Source organism: Andrographis paniculata, unplaced genomic scaffold (assembly GCF_009805555.1).
Source record: "Andrographis paniculata isolate CXL003 unplaced genomic scaffold, ASM980555v1 Contig83END, whole genome shotgun sequence".
NCBI lineage: Eukaryota > Viridiplantae > Streptophyta > Magnoliopsida > Lamiales > Acanthaceae > Andrographis > Andrographis paniculata.
This window is the reverse complement of record NW_026137621.1, coordinates 950839-958981: the sequence shown is the minus strand read 5'-3', so window position 1 is coordinate 958981 and position 8143 is coordinate 950839. Positions and strand designations below refer to the sequence as shown.

Below are 8143 nucleotides of genomic sequence, written 5' to 3'. Positions count from 1 at the left end.
AATATGTGACAAAATCAGGAATTAAACTTCACAGTCCCTGTGGATCGACCTCGGCATCACTTGCTATATGTGTTGTTAGACAATCTTTATTGGAAGCATCAAGGCTACCAATTTTTGGCGCCATTGCCGGGGACTGGCGTTTGTTTTTTTTTGTTTTTTTCGTGTCATTCAATTTTATTATTATATATTATATATTTCAATTGTTTATGCCCCGCTCTTTTCGCACAGGAAATTTAATATACGAAGCGGAAATCGAGAGATTGACAAGGACATTACAAAAGGAAGCAAAAAGAAAGCTGGAATTTGAAAAGGCGTCGAGTTCTCAACTGAGCGAATTGATCAAGCAAGAGCCCGATATGGGAGAAGAGGATACCCGCATGCTCAGGGAGAGAAGAACCACATAAACATCTGCAGGAATTCGATGTGGTTTGTTCGAGCATGAAACCACCAATGATTACGGAAAAGCAAGTAAAACTATGGGCATTCCCTTTCTCATTGAAGGATGCGGCAAAGGAATGACTATTTTTTCTACTGGCGGGACGCATGACTACTTGGAGGGACATGAAAATTTTTTTTTTGGAGAAGTATTTTCTGGCATCGCGGGCGGCGACATTACGGAAGGAAATTTGTGGAATCAAGCAACAACAATGAGTGACATTACATGAATAGCTAGAGAGGTTCGACAGGCTTTGTGCGCGATGCCCAAAACACCAAATTACTAACCAATTTTTGTTCCAATACTCTTATGAAGGACTGGGCATGCGAGACCGGAACAACATTGATGCTGCTAGCCAAGGAGCATTGGCGGATAAAACCCCGAAAGCTGCATGGGAGTTGATCGTAAGGATGACTAAGAATTCTCAACAATTCGGAACCAGAGGAGTTGAATATTCGGAAGATTACGATTCTCTTCGACAATAAATTTCTGAACTAACAAAAGTTGTTCATCAATTGGCTGCAGGAAGCACACGCCATTTGAAAGCTTGTGGAATTTGCACGAGCCCGGAGCATGCACCGATGCATGCCCTACCCTGCATAAGGACAGTCATGCCGATGTGAATGCAACCGATTTCAACCAACTAAGGCGCCCACAATATGATCCCTATTCAAACACCTACAACCAAGGGTGAAAGGATCATCCAAATCTCAGGTTGGCAAAGCTGAAAAGGCCAAAAAGGGAGAATGAAGTTTTGGAGATATTTCGGAAGGTCGAGCTCAATATACCGTTCTTGGATGCAATCCACCAAATTCCAAAGTACGCGAAGTTCTTAAAGAAATTGTGCACCAACAAGCGGAAGTTGAAGGGTGACAAATGTATCATCATAAACGAAAATATATCGGCCCTTCTCCAAAGAAAGATTCCACCAAAGTGCGGAGACCCAGGTATGTTCACAATCCCATGTAAAATATGGCAATTAGAAGTCAAGCATGCTATGTTAGATTTAGGTGCAACAATTAATGTCATGCCATATCCCAAAGGAATTATAGAGGATGTTCTTGTCCAAGTCATTGAATTAATTTTCCTGGTTGACTTCTATATCCTAGAAATGCATGATGAACATTCGTCCAACCCATCACCACTAGTCTTAGGAAGACCTTTATGTGTACAGCGGATACTAAGATGATGTAAAGAATGGAATTTTGACTATGGAATTTTATGGGGAAAAAATTGAATCCAAAATTTTCGATGCGATTAAATATCCCCTGGATCCTCACTCTGTTTTCTCGTTAGATGTTATTAACCTTGAAGTACAGGATGCTTTTGAGTTGAGGGGTGACGATGCGCTCGAAGTAGTACTCATGAAACACTTGGAGGTTCAAAGCATGCCTACTTGAGGATTGAGTCCAGATTTGTCGGAAGTGATGCAAGCCTTAGAAGCTACAACTTTAGTTTCACACAGGTATGCCCAAGCTCCTATATTCTTACATTTATTGTCTTAGATTGTGCAGCCACCGGAGTTGGAATTAAAACCGCTGCCGAGCCATTTGATTCAAGTACTAAAAGAACACAAACAAGCAATATGATGGACGATAGCGGATATCAAAGGTATAAACCCCTTATTTTGCACGCATAAGATCACACTTGACGATGGCGCAAAGCCGGTGAGGCAGGGACAAAGAAAGTTGAATTCAATTATGACAGAAGTTGTTAAGAAGGAGGTTCTTAAACTCCGGGATGCAGGAATCATATTTCCTATTGCTGATAGTCCTTGGATAGGTCTAATCCAAGTTGTTCCTAAGAAGTCCGGGGTAACCGTGGAGACAAATCAAAATGGTGAGTTAGTCCCGGTAAGAAAGCAAACTGGTTGGCGACAATGCATCGATTACCGTAAGCTTAATGCCATGACAAAGAAAGAACATTTTTCTCTCCTATTTATTGACCAAATGATTGAAAGATTAGCTGATCGAGCTCACTATTGTTTTCTAGATGGATTTTTAGGATATTTTCAAATTTCCATTGCCCCGGAAGATCAAGAGAAAACATCATTCACATGCCCATTCGGAGTGTTTGCCTATAGAGGAATTCCATTCAGTCTTTGCAATGCCCCGGCGACATTTCAAAGCATTACGATATCTAGTGGCGAAAAAGGAAGCGAAACCAAGACTTATCAGATGGCTATTGCTTTTACAGAAATTCGATTTGGAGATTTGGGACAAAAAGGGATCGGAGAACTTTGTCGCCGATCATCTGAGTCGTCTCCCTTGTGCCAACAATGACAATTTACAACTAAAGAAGACAACACTGGACAAACAGTTGCTCCTTCAAGTTGATTATTGTATTCCATTGTATGCCGATATAGTTAATTATATAGTAACTAAAGCGTTTCCCGCAGGTTGGCCAAAAGCTAAAAGGGACAAACTCAAAAGCGACGCAAAGTACTACATCTGGGATGACCCTTACATGTGGAAGCGTTGCTCAGATCAAATTTTGCGAAGATACGTGCAAAAAGGGGAGCACCAATCCATTATTCGATTCTGTCATACCCTTAATTGTGGGGGACACTTTGTTTCCCAACGAACGGCAAGGAAAGTTTTGGATAACGGGTTCTATTGGCCAACATTGTTTAAGGATGCCCACACTTTTTGCAATTCATGCAATAATTGCCAACGTATAGGTAATTTTTCCTCTCGAGCTGAGATGCCTCAAGTACCAATTTTATTTGTTGAAATTTTTTACGTATAGGGTATCGACTTTTTTGGCCCATTTCCCATGTCTCATGGATTTTCATATATCATTCTCGCCATTGATAATGTTTCAAAATGGATGGAAGCAACAGCCACCCGGACTAACGATTCTAAAGTGGTTGCAAAGTTTATTAAGTCTACCATATTCACCCGGTTTGGAATGCCTAGGGCTATAGTGAGCGATAAGGGAACCTACTTTTGCAACAAGACCATGGCTGCTCTCTTCAAGAGGTATGGTGTGTTGCACAAAGTTTCGACCTCATACCATCCTTAGAAAAATGGTCAAGCGCAGGTATCGAATCGAGAAATCAAGTCTATTCTTGAAAAGACTGTTCGACCGGATAGGAAGGACTGGAGTCTCCGCCTCCTAGATGCACTATGGGCTTACCGCACCGCTTACAAGACGCCTATCGGAATGTCGCCATATAGGTTGGTATTCGGTAAGCCGTGTCATCTTCCTGTTGAATTTGAGCACCATGCTTTTTGGGCAATAAAAAAATGCAACATGATTATTGACGAAGCGAGAATTCATAGAAAGTTGTAGTTGCAGGAATTTGAGGAGATTCAGAATGAGGCATATGAGAGCACCTTGACGTACAAAGCAAAGACAAAAGCCTTTCATGACCAACAAATATGAAGGAAAATTTTTTATGTCGGTCATAAAGTGCTTTTTTATAAATTTTAAGCTCATGCTTTTTCCCGGTAACTTACATTCCAGATGAATTGGCCCTTTTGTTAATACTAATGTTTTGCCTTATGGTGCAGTCGAAATTCAAAGCTCGAAGACTGAAAAGAAATTTGTGGTGAATGACATCGATTAAAGCCCTATCTAAAGAGCGCTGAAGTTGAGGACGTGGTTTGGATGGCAGTTGAGGATCCCTTATTTAATTTCTCAATTAATAATGTCTAGCCAAAGACGTTAAAAAAAAACGCTTTTGGGAGGCAACCCAATCTTATTATATTTCATGTTTTCTCTTGCATTTTTTGTGTGATTCTTTGCTTGTCTTTGCTTTCTGTAAGTGATGATGATTTTTCTGATGCCCAGAGCCTTGATTCGAGCATTTAATTGGCATTCGAGGAGGTGATGCGAATTTTGGTATGCCTATGCCGGACGCAAGCATGCCTAGGCTTAGGGAAGTCTACTGTTTCTTAAACTTCTTACTTTTCGCGATGCCCTATATTGAGGACAATGTGAATAGTAGATGTGGGAGGGGGGAGGGGGTTGAATATCTATTGTTTGCCCGATTGCATGACTGACTTGTGTGCTAAAGACTTGCGTGTATTTCTTTTCAACATGACGTATTTTCATTAGATGACTTGCCAATGAAGTAGACGATAAATATGCCGAGCATGACATGTTTTATCCTTCGTGAGATTTGAGCCTAATTGAGCATTCATTTTAAATTCTACATATTTCTTCTTTGTATGATTTTTGATCTAGACTGGGTTTTCTAGAACTTGCATAGCAATGCATGTCGAATTTGATTTCCGATAAGTCTATGCGATTAATGTGATAAGGGTATTAGGGTAAACCATTTAGCCTGATATATTTCCTACCTAAAAAATTAATCAATTAGTGAGCCTTTTTGAGCTTGAATATCCTATTTTTTATTGTTTAAAGAGCCACATTTTAACCTATGATCTTTCTTTCTAAAGCCAAAATTTATTTGAACCTATAATCAAAAGAAAATGTTTCGAGCTCATATTATTTTAAAGTCTCAAGGGAATGGGAAGTTATGTATATTTATTGTTGTTTATTGCTTATGAGAGAAAAGTGTAAAAAAAAAAAAAAAAACATGGCACAAATTTTCATCGCATTATAGCAGGAATGGGCATTTTGACGTTAACTTGTCGGTTGAGTTGGGTGTACTACGGGTTATCTTGGCGAGCATTCTTCTTACCTAAATTGCAAGAATAAAGTTTTGAGTATGCATGTTAATGAAGGAATAAGTGAGGAATGAGAAGTTTTACACGGAGTCTATATATTACAAAATGAGCTTGAAATATTTTTTTTGACTTATTTAGCCGAATAATATCCTATATCCTACCCCAACCTAAAGCCCCGCTACAACCTTATTTAAAGACCCTTAGATTATTTGCATTAGAATTTGAAAAATTAAGAGATGTGATCAATATGCAAGCCTATGGGATAATCATTTTTACGATGCGACACGAATGACTTGTTAATTCATATATATTTGGGTGTTGAGTGTATACACTTTATTTCTAGTGAGGTTATGTTGCGCTTGGTATGTTTTGAGTTTCATTAAGGTAATGATAATATGAATTTGTTGTGGAGATTATGATTGCATCAAGTTCTTTCGTGTGCTTGTTTCGTTTATGCTTGAGGGCAAGCGTGGTTTGGGTGTGGGGGAATTCATAAATATATATTGTTATATATTTTCTAGAGATAAATTATAAGATTCAATCAATATTTTGGATCATACTCATTTTTGGCATGTATTGATTTGTGCAAGGTAATTGAGTGATTCACGTCAATGCCATATTTTCGATCAAAGAATTTTGGAAAGACTTGAATTAAGCTCCCATGCTAAGGAAAGATGTGGATTACGGAAATTAAAGCTCGATTGTTGGCATCATGATTAATAAGGAGCAATTAAGGGAGTGATTAAGGATCCGGTCATCTATAAAAGGGGGGCCAAGGCATTGGATGTGGTATCACAATTCAGGTTCACTTTTCGTAGTGTAAGTGGAGGATTGAGAAGACCGTTTAGAGAGGAAGCACTTTCGGATAATCATCAACGTTATTGTTTTATTTATTTATTTATAAGTATGAGTAGGTAAATTCCTAGTCTAGTCTAGGGTTGAAAGTAGATTTTGGATTGAGATTTGTGAGATTGTGTTTTGATTTAATTTAAATCTTGTTTAAGTATATTGATATTTGTGTGATTTATGTGATTCATGCCTGCAATTGGTTTATTTAATCTTTTATCGTGGCCGAATCTTAGATTGGTTTAGCAATTGTGTGTCAATTGAACATTTACATCTGTAGTTGTGTATGTGTTTCATAAAGTGGTAAATAGGTTAACAAGCTTAGCCTAGGAATCGAATGATCAAATAATTTAATCTTTTCGTAATTGATTAAATATTTGAATTGAATTTTTCTCATGCAATTTTCAATTGGAGAAATTAATTTATGGTCGTACCTAGATTATTTCTTTGATTAGGGATGCGGTTAATCGGTCATACCATTTCCGCCAATAAAGTAAGGAAAAATTGGGTGTTATGATCGTCTCTAATGTCTATAACCAATTTATCAGTTGAATAAAAAGATTATTTAAAATCAATAATCGAATCTTTAATCCGGTTTCTTATTTACTCGTTCGGCTAGAAGTTTAATCTCTTTGAAATCTAAATTTTCTGCATCCGACATGGAATACCGTCCTCATTTGCGTCATATGCATGTGCAAGTTTCGCATACCTCCACGACCGCGGTGGCTGAAATTAGTGTTTGTTTAGGGTTTATTTGTAGAAAATTGCAGTAGGATTTGTTTTGTTTAGTTTTTTTTAATACTATAAATATTAATAAAAATAAATTTTTATTAATAATATAAAAATATAATAATTATACTATAATTGTATTATTTTGTATATTTATATTTTAAATTTGTAATTTTTGTCATATAAATAGAATTGAATTTAAATTATCATATTAACTAATACATCAATTTATTTTTAATTTTTTTGTAAATTCAAAGTTTATTTTAATTACCTATGAAATTTATTATTTTAATTATTTTTATATTGTAATAACTTAATCAATTATTATTTTTATATTTTTTACACATTAAATAAATTATAAATATATGTCTAAATAAAATCAAAATCAAAATCAAAATCAAAATTAAATAATTTTTAGTGGCGGGTGAATTTAAATAATTTGATAGGTTCGGAATTTTCATTGACTGTAAAAGTTCAAAATTTAAGAGACTATTTAGAATATATTCGGAAAATTCCGAGACTAATTCAAATAGCTTTAAAATTTTTTGAGGCTGTAAAAGTTCAAAATTTCAGAGACCGTTTAGAATAGGTTCACAAACTTCCGAGACTAACTAAAAGTTCGAAATTTTCCTAGACTAATTAATAGAGATTCAAAATTTTCGAGACTGGAAAAATTCGGAATTTCCGAGACTATATACAATAGGTTCGGAAATTCCGAAACTATTCGAGACAAAAATATTAATTGATTTTGATACAATTCCGATGCTAATGAAAGAAATTTTGGTAGTGATTTTCTTAAAAAATAATACTCCCTTCGTCCCAATACAATAGTCTTGTTTAGCATTTTTGTTCGTCCCATAACAATAGTCTCATTTCCATAAATAACCATATCACCATAAAACTATCCCTACTTTTTTCATTATTGTTACACAATTGCCACTACTTTTTATACTAATATACTCACAAGGGCAAAAAAAAAAAAAAGTCATTTACTCTTACTTTTTACCAACTACCAATATAATATCAATATTTTTTAAATCTCGTGTTCAACATAATAAGACTATACTTTTGGGACGGAGGGAGTATTTTTTATATTTTTGATACAATTTTGTATATCTCATGTAAAAGATAGCTTAAATTAAAACACTCAATAAATACACATGAATTTTCTAGTTATTAGCCAAGGATATATTCATATATATATATTTATGTTTTCCCAATACTGGACCGACGCCAATTTTATTTTTTCTATCTAGAATTACAAATTGTAGAGTAGTGTTGGAGTTTGCGGAGGCTTTTAAATCACAAGTTTTTATGATACTCAATGACAAATTATTACAAATATTGTTAAAATCTAGACATCATTTTCTACTCAACTTTATTTCTACCTTACACCTTGCTAGATTATCCATAATTTTTTTATATTATTTTATGATGTAAGCTATTTTTCAAGTGTGTTCGAAATAAATCTCAAGGTAAACCTACTACTAGGCAA

At 35.5% G+C, this 8143-nt stretch overlaps 1 long non-coding RNA gene across 3 annotated transcripts; it reads left to right on the top strand.

Moving 5' to 3' along the window:
- Window positions 1-233: 233 nt before the first annotated feature.
- Window positions 234-6100, top strand: LOC127241606 (uncharacterized). Of its 3 annotated transcripts, none has more exons than XR_007836576.1 (3): window positions 234-840; window positions 962-4054; window positions 4232-6100. It is a non-coding gene; the product is annotated as an uncharacterized LOC127241606 (long non-coding RNA). The 3 variants fall into 3 exon arrangements; XR_007836577.1 differs by having other exon boundaries at window positions 234-2754; window positions 2835-4054; XR_007836578.1 differs by having other exon boundaries at window positions 234-3615; window positions 3737-4054.
- Window positions 6101-8143: the final 2043 nt, after the last annotated feature.